Source organism: Lytechinus pictus, chromosome 18 (genome assembly GCF_037042905.1).
Source record: "Lytechinus pictus isolate F3 Inbred chromosome 18, Lp3.0, whole genome shotgun sequence".
NCBI classification, from domain to species: Eukaryota; Metazoa; Echinodermata; class Echinoidea; order Temnopleuroida; family Toxopneustidae; genus Lytechinus; species Lytechinus pictus.
In genome coordinates this window covers 12,266,526-12,284,051 of record NC_087262.1, presented here as the reverse complement: position 1 = coordinate 12,284,051, position 17,526 = coordinate 12,266,526, and the positions used below count along the sequence as shown (strand labels likewise).

The window sequence follows — 17,526 nt, the reverse complement described above, 5'->3', positions numbered from 1 at the left end:
AGTGGCAAAGTGTGGATTGACGCCTTACCAACGGAAGCTGGGCTGGGTGGTGAGATTTGAATGCGAGACCCTCTGGTTAGAATACCGTATTGTATACCGGTATGCACAGGAATGAGCAAAAGGCTTGCAAGCAGGCTAATCTAATCTTAAAACTTGTTCGATCCACCTTAACCTTACACTTGGCCTTTCTTGTGCTAATTGGGGCATATACTGATCAATGATGATAAGATTGCCATCACGTCAATGCATACATGTTCTACATTCTAAAGGGGAAAAAAAAAATCATTTTTAACCTACTGACATGAAAAAGGTGGCCTATGTATTGTCGATGTGAAGATGAGAGATTAAGTAATAGTATTGTTTTCAGTTATTCTATTAATTTATTATGTTAAATATCAATGTGTTTGTGTTTGTCTCCAAGCGCTATACAGATACATATATAAAGAATATTGCACAGCATTTTCACCATTTATGAAAGTGCTGGGATTTTTTTTTTACAAAAATCTCCTTCCTTTGTTTGGTTGTCAAGTTTTCTCACTAGTACCCCCTCTTAGAAAATCATTCGCAGGTCCTTATTACCTACTATTACAAATATTTATAATTTTACTGTTCAACTCTTTGCACGCTGAATTAATTTGGGGGGGGGATAATATTGACCATTGTTTCCATGTTATTTTCTTTAATTCAAGATATCCATATTGCACCATTGATACTTATTATCATATAGATGTTATCCAGGAACTATTGCCTTTATCAGCTTATCTAATTTGAAGGTAGAGGAGAAAACTAATTATTACAACTGTTGAAGTTAATTGTACGAATGTGCAAGATTGCAACATCAGTGTGCAAAGGGTTAAAATTAAGGGAGAAAGAAATTAACCCAAGCCATTGAATTTGCGGATATTTCATTGAAAATATTTCATCTCTTCATACAAAAGGTCTGCATATAAAATCAAACAGTCATACAAAGAGGTCCCATATAACTCCCTGATTTGATGGTGAGCAAAAAGCATTATATCAAAGGAAAAGGTCGCCCTCTTGCACATAACAATGCAGAGTTCAGCTTAAACAAGCGTCCATATCAAGCTCCTTAATTCATCTCAGCTATTTCCAAGTGCATGAATAGTACACCTTCCAAAGCTTGCCCATTTGTCAACATCCTATCTTAAATATTTGCTGTATTAAAAGCGAAAGCTCAACCGAGCAATTCCGACTGAACTGTGCATTAGTTGGTAGTGGCAGTCATGCTTGACTTAGTCAGTAATTAGACGTTCCCTCAACAAAATATTTTTTTGGTATTGTTTGAGATTACATCTATATGACTACTTTACCTTTCTTGATATGATTTAATTGCCATTATGGGTCGTATCATCTATGAATGGTTAGAGTTGAACTTATTACATCTATTCTTTGGTTATAGAATATAATCTCCATGTTTAGTGTAAAAAAGAATGTAAATACTCTACTATTATTAAAAGATCTTTGACCTCTCTATCACTCTCTCTCTCTCTCTCCCTCTCTTCCTCTTTTCCTTCTCCTCAACTCTGTCTCTTTTCTTGCTCCCTGTATTAGCCTACTACTTGTCTTTCATTCCTCTCCTCTCTTATAGAGTAAACCCTCTCTTCATCACTCTCTCTCTTGCTCTTTCACTCTTATATTTTCATTCCCTGTCCATCCCTCTCCTTTCTCTTCTTCCTCCCCTAGTAGTACCTCTATCATTTCTTTTTCTCTCCTTTGTATTTTTTTGTTATTTTTTCTTCCCTATCTCTCACTATCTCTCTCTCTCTCTCTCTTATCTTCTGCCTTGCTTCTGCTATCATTTATCCATCTTGCTTCCAAAAAATATTTGTTCCTTCCCACAAAGAGGCATTTTCTTTATTTCTTAAGTTTGCATTTATACACTGTAAAACTGTGGTGTTAAAACTGACAAGAGTTGGTGTTAATAGAGGACCACACCCTGAGGTTTTAGAATTACACCCTAGAAATTAAACATAACACCAAAGAGTGTAAATGTAACAACCAAAGGTGTTGTAATAACACCTATAGGTGTTAAACTAACACTGTCAATTCAACACTGGTGTAAAATAACTGGTGCGGTCCTCTATGTACACCGGTTAACACCACAGTTTTTGCTGTGTATATCTACTTCATCATGGTCATCTATTACGAATCATCATCATTATTCATCCTCCATTATAAAACCATCTCATTCTCTGGGAGAAATCTTGAATATATACCCATGGAAAGCCACAATTCCATTTCCCCATCACTGCCAACTTCCATCATGAAAACATGCATCCAAATATTCAGGCCTCGACCGCCGAAACGCTCAGTCCTCGATTATGTCCTGTTTCCCATGCTGATTTATGCGAGGCAAAGAGCATTTGGAGATAGCCCACTGACTTTCAAATGGGCCCGACGTAAAGGCAGCTACGCGTTGCCAATTTGGAAGGGTAAGCAGGCGTGAATGGAGAGCACCGCTGTTGGCTGGACCTCCTCGAGTGTCCTTAAGTGTCCATAGATAGTGCACCGATTTTGCTGTTACACAACATTTACTCAACTTTTATCAAACAGGCTACATCGTCTAACACAACCCCCTGAGTGGCAATATTTTTTTTGGGGGGGTGGTGGCGGGAGGCTGTATAAAAAAGTGATTTGAAAGTTTAATCACAAGAAAAACCAAAGAAGCAACCAGCTTCAAAACTGTGATCTGTGTTGTGTACAGGGCGCTGTTTTAGTTAGTATACCCCCCCCCCCTCCCTGTAAAAAGTGACATACATCGAAAATATAAAGAAATTTGATTTTGTGGTTGATAAATGCTAATGGACTCATAAAGTAGCCAGTAATTTCTTTGATTAGCCCCCCCCCCCCACAACCCCCTCCATACAGCCTCTATCTCATAAATTCTCGAAAAAATTAGTCAAAATAGCCAATTGTGTCCTACCCCCCCCCCCCCCAAAAAAAAAAAAAAGTGGTAGAAATGAACTAAATAACTGGTTATAATTCACAAACATCTTGACTGATTTACGTTTTCCATTATTTTTGGCGGGACAGATTTATTAATCTGAATAATCAATTATTTTGACCAATCCTCATTGGCAGAAAATCTTACCCATTTCCATTGTGAGGTCCTTTGTTTTCCAGATCTGCTAGTTCCAACTCAAATACTTGAGAGAAAATACTCTGGAAATTTAATCAAAAGAAAATTCAAGAAAAAAATAAGTTAATTTACATTAAAAGAGAAAATCTTAAGCATGTTTTTCAAGAATATGAGAGAGCGAGAAGCAAAAAAGAGAGATAATTATTGCGCTATGAAACAACTGAAAATGTAAAGAAATGGAATTAGTCACAAACATGTGGTTTAATTCAAATTTCACAACATGTAGCAAGTTATTCAATAATAGAAATGCCACAAGTATAATTTATGCAGTTAGTATTTCCAGTATAGTATTAGTGGGCTATATGTGTATGGAAATAGCATGATGCACGCCGGGCATTGGGACTACATGTACTTGTCTTGCACTCGAGCTCTATCCTGTATTATTTACTTTTAAAGGGGAATCCAACAAAAATAAAAAAATAAAAATTAGAGGAAAAAGAAAAATCAGATTAGTTGATAGGTGAATGTTTGAACAATATCAGACGAACAATAAGAGAGTTATGAATTTTTTATAAGTTGTAAAAATTGGTAATCAATATACCCATGGAGACTTCAAATTGGCCACATATGTGATGTCATAGTGATGTAAGGCAAGGACCACTCTTCCATGTACTCCAATACATAAAATAGCTAAAATTTTTAGTAAAATGTGTTTTTCCCCAAAACATTTTACCGGTACTTCAAATTAGTTTTTTTTCATGAGGACATAAAACAATATACTACGTGTACCTAAGTTATATTCAGATTACTGCCCCAGGGGAATGGGTACTTACATGAAAACCACAAATTCCTGATGATTAAGAACATGGCCTATTAAAGAGAAAGTTGTCTTTGCCCCTTGTCATAATTTACTCACCCAGTTGCCAATTTGAAATCTACATAGTCTTAGGCATCTCAATTTTAAAGCAGCCATAACGTTATTATTGCTTGTACGATTTCTTTCAAACTTTCACCATTCTGTTTTTTTTTTCTCCTATCTAACATAACATTTTTACAACAAAGGCTGGATTCCCCTTTAAAGTTAACTTGGAAAAAAAGTACAGACCAACTGTAATGTAGATCAAATTGATAGACCAAATGATAGTAGACCAAATGGGTTAAGACCATGTGGTATTAGACTATCTGAGACATAGACCAAATGCTTGGAGACCAAGCACTTGGACCTAACACCCAATAGACCTAACATGAAATGCAAGTTTACAAAGATCAATTCATGCTAGTATGTATGATGGTGATGCATTTCCAGCTGTCTACTGCATTACACAGAGAAAGCGGAGTTATTCCCTATTTGACTCTCATAACAAAACACCCATCTAAAAATCTGGAGTCGGAATAAGCAATGATCGCCATTCCTAAAAGCAAGATTCAGGGAAATTACATCTCAATGTTTCAAATTTACCCCACAAATGGGGTAACAAATTCCCATCGATACGGGGGACTGAGGAAAGACAAGAATAATAACTAAGTCTCATAACAGCATCATTTCATAAAGCCGAAGGTTGGGAGATGCATTTTAACAGCTTCCATCTTATAGTTATTGCCTCCTTTATGCTGGCTAAAGCACCAGCGATGGGTCAATGGAGGTAGGTTTCACAGAGTAAATACATCCAAAGCGTCAAAGATGGCACGTCCTGCTTCCCCCTTCGGACACGCAATGCCCGCGTTCTAGTTCACACACACTTGGCATGAACCAAAGCTGCGTACAACAGCATTGAGAACGGGGCATTCTTCGTGCCGCTATTGTTGTGGATGTGTGAAAAGTGACATGGTTCCTCTCCTGGTTTGCTACATTGAAAATAGTCTGCAAGCCTTAAAGGCATAAAGCGCTGGGGCCCAACAGGTTTGACTATCAGCAGAGAATGCAATAGGGAGATGGGTTCGTTTGCTGGAGTAGAAAAGCTTGATGCGGAGGAGTAGATGGGGCCTTGGTGTTTATCGCAGGAAAGAATAATCATCTTCAATGAAAGGCTCTTCCGAGCATACTGATGAAGATGTACCGCTAAATTTAATCTTTGCTCGATCAATTCATCACCGCAAAAAAAACAACCACAACATGCAACATTTGCCATCTCACCAGCATTTATAAGAGCATGCAGTGTTATGAATGCAATGAACGTCTTAACTTTAGTTTTTTAATAAGCGTAAACTCTGCCGGCGCCAAAGAGTAAAATGAGGCTGCATTCACACAATGACTTACGTTAGATTGTTCGAAAGTATTTTTCATTTTTTGGCATCAGTGTTCGGCTAATATTTCATCTACTTCTTCCCAAATCTAGCTTTATTGTGAACAGCACAATAGGGTAGTGATCTAAGTTCAGCAACATACGATAAAAACCACTGATTAAAATTTCAATGTTTGTAAAATTTTACACTGTTTATTATATGAATCACATAGTAGATGTTTAAACATTTTAAATAAAATGTTAAAAATCTTCAACAATAAAATTTCCTTTTTTAGTACTTTATCCTAAAAAAATTAAGCATAGTTGTTTGGACTATTAAACAACTAGTGTAAGGTTCACATAGGAAACCGCGTTGTGTGAAATATTAAACAGCATTTTTACTGTGCATGCCCCAACAGAAACCTGTAATTGAGGGGCCATGCAACAAAATTATGAACAAGACTAAGCTCTCGGCCAGGTTCAGACAAACTTTACTATGACGATCGAGACAGAATTACATCATTTCTGAATTTGTGGATGGCAGTCATAGTCGTGATTACACTGAAAGGCTCCCCCCCCCCCTCCCCCGGAAATTGAAATCTTGTAAGAATTCTCTCTATAAAAAATGAGCAGGTGTTCGCTGAACTTAAATAGGTACGGTACATTACGTAACACTGGGCTCAAAATGGAATTCTTACAGAAATACACGTGTTCTCACCACTTATAAGATCATCTAATGACAACTTATGAAACCTGCTCCCTGTATTCCTTTTTTCCATCCATTGCCAGAGTGAACTCATATAGGTTCATTGCGTAATACTGCATGGGCTCAAAATGGCATCCAAACCATGTGCTCCCATTACTCTTCGATTTGCGGAAGAACCTCTAATGAGAACTTATGGAAACACCAGCTGCACGTCCATTTCTATTCATTGCCAGACTGAACTTAAATAGATACAATGAGTAATACTGAGCTCAAAATAATTGGTGTGAGAACACCGGGGCAGGGGGTGGGGGGTGTCACTTCTATTGAAAAGTGGACACCATTTGCAAAAAAGGCAACCTAGAAAAAGGGTGTTTTTTCAGGGTTTAAGTGTCGTAAGCGGATAAAGAGCCCACAGCACAGCGTAAAAAATGAGCAAAACAGCCGCTCAAGTCAAGATGTTCTGAAACGCGAAAAGGGTATGGAACTAGCACCGGCTGTGGGACCTTCTGTTACAAGACCCATGAACAGAAAATCACACAAAATGGCATTCAACCGTGTGTTCTCATTACTCTTCAATACAGAAGAACCTGTCATGAATATTTGTGAAACCTGCCCACTGTACTTCCATTTCTATTCATTGCCAAACAGACCTATAACAGATACAATGCATAATATTGGACACAAAATGACATTCAATCATGTGTCCTCACTACTCTTCGATGCAGAAGAACCTGAAATGAACATTTGTGAAACCTGCCCTCTGTACTTCTATTTCTATTCATTGCCAGACATCTTTCTGTCTGTCTGTCTATTATGCCAGGGCACCCTAAGCACACAGCATCAACATATCGTCTGTAATTGTCTCACTGCGATGGCAGGGCACGGAGAGAGAGAGACAGTACACATAACACAATGCATGGGACTATTATAGATTCGCCATGCGTGCTACTCAGGTATTGGAATAGCGAGAGCCAATCTGACCTTCCGTCATCTTTGCATATTATTTAGAGGCATTACTTTATTCTAAAAATCCCCCTTTTTTAGAAAATGAAACTTGAATAACAGTCACGATTTGATGCAAAACATTGGTCTTCTATCTATATGTAGCCTAGTGATGTAGCTAATAATGTACTTCAATCCAAAGAAAAATACATAAATATAAACAAACAGCATCTCTTCAATCTATTCTAGCCTCTCTATATGACATCTTACATGTAGGTAAAAATTATGTTAAGCTAATTACTGTATGTAAATTAATCTTGGATAACTGTTATCAAAATGTGACATCAATTAAAGAATAATTACCTGCATCATACACTAACTTTATAAATAAAATAAAATGTTGAGTTTTGTAGTTTTGCCTTGTTGCTGTGCTGCTGTGATTTGTTTCTTAACATATTTGCTGCAATTTCCTGTTGCATTTTGTTGCTGCACTTGCTTGCAGCAATTTGTTATGCTTTGACACCAGCATAGGAAAAACATGAGGGCAACGGGCGATTTTGCCCTCATGAGAGCCCAAATAGCCCCTAAAATCCCCCAAAATGCATGCCATTCTTTTTAGAGTCGCCCCTAGATCAGTCACAAACAATATTCAAGATGATGGCAGAATCATATACTTGCATTTAAGGTCTACTGCATAATTGCTTGTTGCCCCTAAAAAGTAGCCCTTGAAATAAAATGAATAGCCCCCAAAATTCTGCAATTGCACCAATGTCGAGAAAAGGATAGCCCCTAAAAAATAAACATTATTTCCTATCCTGGTTGACACAGTTTGTTGCTGTAATTTTTTGTTATCATTTGTTGCTGCATATTGTTCTGTAATAATGATAATAATAATAATAAGCATTTATATAGCGCCATCTATCTAGAAATATTCTATCCCCAGGCGCGTTGTTATTATTACTATTACCCTGGCTTTAGCTCGAGCTGCCTTTCAGCGCTCATGCATGCATACAAGGAATTAATCCTGCCGGGTACCCATTCACCTCACCTGGGTTGAGTGCAGCACAATGTGGATGATTTTCTTGCTGAAGGAAATTACGCCAGAAGACTTCTGTACTTTGTTGCTGCAATGCTTTATCGCTGCGCTTGTCACACCATGTCTAAGCACAGGCTTTTACTATCTTTATAAGATATGAACACACTGCTGGCCTTGTTCCAGCCATTAAATCGCTTTATAAATTGGCGCAAAACATGATTTCAAGTAAAAAATAAAATATTTAAACCTCTCCATATTTTTCCACTGTAAGTGCCCAGTCATCTTAGACTTTTAGAGCTGGAAAAAACCATTAAATGATTACATTATAATCTTCAATGCTGCATTATCGTTTTTGCACAAAATAAAAATTGAGAAGTACCACAAATTATTAGTGCCCACATATTTGTTATAAGGAGACAAGCTTGTCTACTTTTCAAATACATTAACTACATGTAAGATTATATCTTGCTTATCTTATTTTCCTTCCTTCGCTGTTATTTCCTGTCTTTAGAGCAGAATGCATTTAATTAAGCTCATCAATCACTGAGCTGTAAATCTGATATCTTGCTGGAAACTGATTATATGTCAAAGAAAATTAATTTTCCCATCCTCCCTTTTTCCATAATCATATTACTTTTAACAAGAAAAACATTATCCTTATATGTGTACTGGTCTATCTTGCAGATATAATATTTTTTTGTGTGATTTAGATTTGATCAAATTCAATTAATTATTTAAAAGCAGGTGGATAATGAATGTATATTCTTCCTTTTTCTCCATGTATCTATCCCTCCATCCTTTCTTCCCTCCCATCTTACCTCCCTCTCTCCATTCATCTCCATGTCTATCTATCTATCTATCTACCCATTTATCTATCTATCTGTCTACCCATCTATCCATCTATCTATCTACCCATTTATCTATCTATCTACCCATTTATCTATCTATCTACCCATTTATCTATCTATCTATCTATCTATCTATCTATCTATCTATCTATATATCTATCTATCTATCTATCTATCTATCTATCTATCTATCTATCTATCTACCCATATATCCATCTATCTATCTATCTATCTATCTATCTATCTATCTATCTATCTATCTATCTATCTACCTATCTATCTATCTATCTATCTATCTATCTATCTATCTATCTATCTATCTATCTATCTATCTATCTATCTTATTTATCTTCCTGTCTTTTTTTCTCAATCTCTTTTGTCTATCTCTTTAGAGATGCAATGTTCATCATAATACATTAAGCCCTAGAAACAACTTCTTACAATCCCTTTAAAAGAGCAAATCCTAAATGGGGAAAACGATGACAGCGTATTTTTCCTTTCAATGAAATACATGTAGGTATTAAGGAAAGTCAACGCTTCTTCCCATCGTATGCATCACGCCATGCCCCAATCAGCTGACGCCAGGCGTAAAACGACAAGGTTTTAATTAACTATAGGGCTGGGCCTTTCAACGCCCATCTTGTAGTATTTATCTTCCGCTGCATTGACTAAGAGCTGAAAGATTCGCATCTGACGTGGTAAGCTGTTAAGATTTCTTTGTCTATAGTCTACTCTTCCGTTCCTAACACGATATCTAGTTGCTTAATCTCTCACGTCGGCCATTCTTCAACTGATTTCTGTCAAACATAAAGCTGTAGTGCCTCTTATGTTAACAAAACATCTACAGTCAGGAAACGTTTACAACATTTCTTGTTCTCCATATACATTTCCACTTATCTCCTTCCTTTTCTCTCTTTCTATCCCCGCTCTAGTACACAAAATCCAGGAAAGTTAACTTGGAGACTGAGCCCAGATATATGCAAGCTGGGGGGTGTTTCACAAAGATTTAAGTATGACTTAAGTTGCACTTAAATGCCGACGCATACATGATATGCAACGCGATCTTATTGATAGATACGCAGTAGTGCGCGTCCTCATGACATGATCTGACCAATACGGTCAAGCCTTTCGTATCGTACGCAACTCGGTATTTAAGTGCAACTCTAAGTCATACTTAAATCTTTGTGAAACACCCCCCTGGAGTCTATGGAAAACATGTTATAGCAAAATAACTCTGCCTGCAATGGGTGAAGGATGCCCTTTACAGAACAAAAAAAAAAATCAAATGATCTCGGGAGATGAGCTTGAATATATAAACAGAAAACGTCGGGGAATACTGAAAATTTAATTCAGCTGTGAGATATCTGTGTGAAGCTTTGGGGTAATGAATAAGTAATAGGGTTCATATCTCAGCAATACCCCCCCCCCCACACACACATATCCACCATAGTGCAGTATGGTTAGTTGGGCAAATCTGTACTGATTTGTTTTCCCCTGTGTCTTGTCCCCCCACCCACCCCTCCTCTCTCTCTCTCTCCTTTAATAGTACTGTAGTTTTCCTAAATGAGTTCTGGTGGGTACCTTATGAAGATGTCCGTTAAGTTACAAACAACTTTACGCATGAGTGATGATACCTTCCTGGGCTACACGTAAATGAATGAGAAACAGATAATAGCACGGAAGAAGGCATCACCAGTTGTTCGTAAAGTCATCCGTTACTGACGAGCAGATTTATGAACCACCCCAAAGGTAAAGTATACTCTTCCTTGTATATCACTGAATACATCCCCTCACCTCCTTTACCTTTTTATCCTCATCCCACGTTTCTCATCTATCCCTCTTTCTTGATACGTTACCTCTTTCTCTCTTCCCTTTCTCTTTTCTTCTTCTATCCCTCTTCCCAATTTTGTTTCCTACTCCTACCCATTTCTTTACAATCTCTCCAGACCTCTCTTTCTTCATCTCTATTCTGTAACCCCCTTCCCGCCCACTCTCCCCCTTTCCTTCAATATCTCTCTCTCTCCTCTCCCTTTCTTGCCTTCTTCTCACTCTCTCAGCTATTTCTACTGCATTCCCCCACAAAAATCAGAATCGATCACCGCTATTCCATGCCTTAATTACATACTGCCCATCGAAAGGAGTTAAATCGTGATGCTACAACTCTCCTAAAAATACATTCCAGTGATTTTGGAAAGTCTGAGATGATGAAAAATTGTCCAAGTCTTACACCACTCCCGATATGTCCTCTCAAGAAAGAGAAAAGAAAATTATAATTTTCTCTTTCATGCTACCATACACCTTGCAGCTCTTATCATCAACTACACACATGTACAAATGCGACTGTATACGCATATCTCCTCTGCACACACTGCCATAGTACTGCAACGCATGCTGCTATGCCGGATAGAAAGAGCTGGGCAGTTATCCAGCGAATTAGAGAGCATATTTGGGGTTGGTACCCCACGGCAAGGTATCGTATTACCCCCATTAAGCCTAAATGGCTGAAGAATGCCCCCCTTCTGGCCTCCAGGTCCCACCCCGATCCTTCCCTGTCATTGACCGTTCTCTGTTCCTTCGGACTAAGTATATAATAAAAATAAAGATGAAGCCAATTGTGGTGTCAACTATCGTAAAAATGGGTTTGAACAGAATCCAATAGATGCCATCCAAGGGTGTGTGTGTATACTGTATAAATTCAAAGAAAAATATGCCACACGATGCTTGTTACAAAATGTGTTATCACTGAGAAATGGACAAAATATGCATGGCATTCCAGTTGATGTCGGGTCTTTTTCCAGGCAATACAAATAATGCATTGTGCTTATCCATTTTTGACGATCTCCAGTGAGATTATTTTTAGTTTATATTTCATGATTTGAAACAGTTAGATTTATGTTAATGAACACGGTCTAAATCTATAATGGTATGCTGGCAATTAACCTGGATTTCTACAATGTACGTAGGACCATATGATGGAAAAATGGAACATTTTAAATAAAGAACTTTACTTTGTATTTTTCATACTTGCATACAGTCAATGTAACTATATCATATTTCCTGAACATTAATACTTTTGGGGGCCTTATCATTATCATTATTCCATGTTTAAATAAATGAAGAAAAACAAAACCTTAAGCCAGTATCTCAATGGTTGGAAACTGAGAATGCTATATGCAGTCAAATCTCCATCGATTGTAAACAAATTGTTGAAGTACTGTTCCTGAATATATTTAGGCCTAGAGTATTTGCATATCACTTATGAAGATATATCAACATCAATCCAAATCTAATGCAGATGTTATAGACTGTTGTATACATGTGGGTATTATTGCTATGATTATTCCACGTTTGAATGCATAGGGAACCTTTTTCAATTAGTAACCTACATGTATGAGTAGGGCATTTAGATAGAGACGTAAAATGCATATAGAGATATGGATATATAATAATTACCTAATGCCATATTGACTTGCCTAAATAGATTTATTTTATTTTATCACTGATGAGAATATTACAGTATCAAGCTAAATCCACAATAGATGTATAAAAACAGTTGTATACTGTTGGGACATGTCACCTTCATTATTCCATATTTGAATGAATAGGGAACCTAGATCAACCTACATAATATAAGCAGGGCATTTAAATAGAGAGGGAAAATGCGTGCAGAGAAATGATGCAGGAGATAATAGCCTAAAGTGATATTTTACTTGCCTACATTAGATTATTAAATGAAAATATTACAAAATTAATCTAAATTCACACAAGATAGTGTGGAAACAGTTGTATACATTGTGGGCATATTGCCACCATTATTCAGTATTTGAATGAATGGAGAACCCGTAAGCATGGTATTTAAATCGGAAGGAGACGCAGAATGCGTGCCGAGATACAGGTACTTAAAACAAGGGCCTAATGTAGTATTTTACTTACCTATTAGATTATTTAATGAGAATATCACATTATCAAGCTAAATTCACAATAAATATTATAGAAACAGTTTCATACATTGTGGGCATGTTACCATCATTCTTCTGTGCAGGAATGAATGGAGAACCCCTCAGCAGGGTATTTAAATGGTAAGGAGACGGAGAATGCGTGCGGAGATACGGGTCCATGAAACAATGCCCTAATGCGGTCCCCCTCTTGAATTAAGAAGATCTCTGAAGCAGCAGGATCAATTTCCTGGGACGACTTTTGGGTTTGTGGAGAGGTATTGAAAGAAAACAATCGGAATGGGCAGGCGGAGATTGAGATGGGGAAAGTGCTGGATAGTGCGGTATTGCTCTTGATCTTGTAGGGAGAGAGAGAGGAAGAGAAGGGGAGGGGGATGAGACTGAGAGCAGCATGCATTCCTCTTGATCTTTACAGAGAGAGTGAGAGAGGGAGGGAGGAAGGGGGAAAGAGGGGGAGGGGGGGGGGTGAGATTGAGAAGGGTAAAGTGCTGGAGAACGGTATTGCTCTTAATCTTACAGGAGGGAGCGAGGAAAAGAGGGGGAAGGAGAGGGAGAGAGAAGGGGGAAATTGAGATTGGGGGTGCTGAAGAGTATGAAACTGCTCACGAACTTACAGGGAGAGGAAGAGAGGAAGGGTGGTAAGGGATGGATGAGGGGAGAGGGAGGGGGAGAGAGAAGGGGAGACAGGGAGCGGGAAGGGAGAGGGAGAGGGAGGGGAGAGGGATATATAAAGATGGAGGGAGAGAGATGGAAGAAAGGAAAAGAAAATAATAGAATGAGAAATGCTACTAAATAATCAACAAATAATTAGAAGGAAATAAAAAAAATATATAAATATAGAGAGAGAGAGCAAAGAGAGGAAAGGGATATATCTAGGCACAGAAAACAAGGCAGATACAGAGAAAGAAAGAAAGGAAACGGTAAGAGCAGTAAGAGAGAGAGAGAGATATTGTAAAAGTGGGGGGGGGCAGATAAGGAGGGGATAAAGGCAAGCAAAGAGAAAGGGGGGATATGCATTGTATGTGTTAAATGCAGATCAGAGTGGATGACAGACAGAAGGACAAACAGACAGATGAGGCACAGACAGACAGGAACTGATAAAAGAGAAGAGATGAGATAGGAGGTTGGATGCCAAAAAAGTACCACACCCAAGAGAGAAACAGACAAAAAGAATCAAAATTTGCACAGAAGGAATACTTGATTAACAATAATTGTTTGCAAAACTAGATAGAGGTTTTCCCCCCATCTTCTGCTTATGAATCCAGTTAGCATTTCTCCAGTTTAACTTCTAATTCACTTGTTCTTCATTTTTGTTTTGGGTCATTTCATGGGTGGATTCAATAGTATCATTTACCACAGATATTCTAATTCTGAACGCTTCTCGAGGCCTAGAAGCAGTGTTTCACGACTTGGAAATTATTGAATGAATCAAAACACTTCAAATCATTCAGTGTAATTTGATGTAATCTGGAGCATTAATGTGGCTCAGTGGATTTGTCTTCTGGCTTTGAACCAGAGGGTCATGGGTTTGGATCCCATCCAAAGCATGATTTTATCAGCAAAATGTTTATCCACATTGTGATGCACCTGACGCAGGTGTGGTAATGGATACCTTGCAGGAATTAATTCCTTGAAATACTTGCGCACTGTAAAAGGCTGCAGGAGCTTAAGTCGGGGTAACAAAATCCGAGACCTTTCGAGGCGCATAGGGACGTTATATCAAAACATGATATGATAACCTGTATGCACTACACAAGAAATGTGTATTATCATTTTCATAATCCTTTCATTCTTTTTTCGTTTCAACACACAAAAAAAAATGTTTCAGCCTACATCTATCCTGCCAGTATGTGCATACACAGAGTTTGTATCCATAACTGGCAGACCTCTGGCAAGCTTTCAACCTGTCAAGAACAACCTTGGCTTTACTGTTCTTGCGCCATTGCAGATACCCTTGAAAGCACTGCATCAAACACTCTCTCACCTGTGCATTATTTGCATTATATGCACTGAATCCAGGGGCAGCTGGCTTTCTTCAATTCGGTGGATTCATAAAACGGTGCGCAATCTATCGGTTGCAGCAGACGGGCCAATTTCTAACTTCGGGGAAGACATTGCACGTAGGCGCAGGCAGCGCACATAGCTAGTGGTGTAATGCGACTGTGATGCTTCAAAAATGAAAACAAAATGGCAAAAGCAGAGGAAGAATTCACAGAAAATGGTCTATTTTTCGCAAAGAAATAAGCACCATTTAATAAACTTCTCTCCCACCTCCTGACCCTGGTAAAAAGCATATGCAAATATGCAAATTTCTGCCTGTCCGCTGCAACCAATGGGTGGTGCACCGTATTGTGAATCCAATGAATTGAGGGCTGTCAGCTCATGGATTGGTCGATGGTCTGTGGGGAAAGGTATTAGGCTAGGGCGGGTAGGGAGTGGTGTGGGCTTTGAAAAAGTATATCCAACATTGTATGAAAAAAAAAGTTTTTTGTTTGAAGATAAATCACCTCAACATCACCACAAATTACTGATAAACTGAATAAAAATTTGAAAACTGGTGGTAAAAAATCATCAAAAAAAAACAAAACATTGACCTCCTTACCATAGCAAAAGATACAGCCATTGGCCCATGGCCATGATAAACGGGACTGGGATCCATTTAATAAAACTTGTTATAATAAAAAATTTACAATAATGCGTAAAAGCTGCCGAAATCCTTCAATCTAACTAGCTGATAGTAAATCAATTATAGAAATCATGCATTTGTTATCATAACCAGTCTTTATGAAATCGGACTCTGATTTCCACCATCAACACTGCACGACATCTTCAAGAACACTGCATCATTTCCACAACAATAGATCCATGCTTTTAACGAACAGATCTCCATGCCACATGGGGATTGGATCAAGGGCCCCCACCCCGCCCTCGGGTCTACCGCCCCCCCCCCCCCCACATCATACAAACCCTCCCCTCCCAGGTACAGAAAACCACTATGCATCATTATGTATACAAAGTAAAATATATACATGTATGTATATATGTATAGATAAACAGAAAATATAATGGGGAAATCATTAGCAAAATTACAAGATAATAATAACTTGTAATTTGTATAAATACAGGATATATATATGTATATATATATATATAAACTGTAAAAAGATATATTTTACCATATATATACTGTAAAAAGATATATAATTTACCACCATGCTTGACATAAATGCCACTCATTCCAAGAAAAACTCAAAAGGATGCTAAAAATAATAAACCACCCGGAAATAAAAAAAAAACGAAATTAAATCACACTTCAGTTCAGGGAAAAAACCAGGATGAAAAACTCAAATCAAACCATACAATAAATAACACCTGTTGGAAAAAAGATATACATAGATACATATTTATATCAAAATCCACATGCATAGGACCATCAAGTCGGGGGCTTATAGCAAAAAAGCAATGCCAAGCCAGCTAGTAAAGTCAGTTACAATCTAGCAGACAGGTATATCGGATTATTGTACCATATTTCAGGTCAACTTCTTCAAGTGCCCCGTCTTTCCACAGATTTCTGTGTATTATTATAAGCCCCTTCAAAAAGATTCTTAAAACCCATCTATAAATAAGAACCTTTTCCCAGTCATGCATAAAGTTGTGCATAACTTTACACACAACTTTATGAACAGGTTAATGAAACACCTACCTGGGGGGTGTTTCACAAAGATTTAAGTATGACTTAGAGTCGCACCTACATGCCTCGTTGCGTGCGGTGTAAAAGGCATGACCGCATTGGTCAGATCGTGACAAGAGGATGCGCTGTAATGCGTATTGATCAATAAGATTACGCGTTGCATATCTTGTACGCGTCGGTATTTAAGTGTGACCTAAGTCATACTTAAATCGTTGTGAAACACCCCCCTGGTGGATATTGTCACTTGTGTATGCTGACCAAGGTATGGCTAGCAAATTTTTCATAGTTCGAAATATTTCTTGACATGAAAAATGCCACAGTATGTTTAAGAAAATAATATAATACCATGCTAAGAATTTTTTGTACCCTAAATGAAACAATGGTACCAACTCTTTAAGGTGTATTCTTGCATCCTAAGTGGGAAAAGGGTGCAAAAGTGCACCTTTTCATTATTAGAATTTGCACCAAGAAGCACTTGTTTACACCATAAGAGGTGCAAATTTTCACATTTTAAGGTGCATAATACTTGATATTTAAAAAGTTCAAATTTGCACCTGTATTACGTGGTTCATCTCTGCACCTGAAAGAGTGCTATAGCTTACTGCACCCTTTATAGGTGCACAAAATGAGCATACTTGCACTTATTACCAGCCATTGGGGTGCTCCTATAATAATTGTACCAACCCCTAGGGGTAAGATTTGAACCTCTATTCCTTAGTGTGTACATTGGTTAAATTGTTCAGGTATGATAGCGCAATATTCTACCAACAGCATTTTAAAATGAATTATATTTAATTTCATGTACTTATTTATACTGGAATACCAATCAGCTCTAATTGATGTAGGTATATGCAGACTACTTCCATTCCTACTTTTAAATGAGTGCATTTAATTACCTATACTATCAACTACATTGCTATAGAATATATCACTGTAACAGTTTTTTCAAAACATTGCATGTTAATTGGTTTTCAAAAATTGTTAGGCTGGAATTTACAGACTAAAACTATCTATTTGTTTCAAAA

The 17,526-nt window shown here is 37.7% G+C and overlaps 1 protein-coding gene across 1 annotated transcript in view; it reads right to left on the bottom strand.

Moving 5' to 3' along the window:
• The window catches only part of LOC129281508 (cGMP-specific 3',5'-cyclic phosphodiesterase-like), a 29,700-nt gene extending 25,542 nt beyond the window's left edge, over positions 1-4,158 (bottom strand). The window contains exon 1 of the mRNA XM_064112891.1: positions 3,113-4,158. The gene's annotated coding sequence lies outside the window, so the exon portion shown is untranslated. The remainder of the gene's footprint in view (positions 1-3,112) is intronic.
• Positions 4,159-17,526: the final 13,368 nt, after the last annotated feature.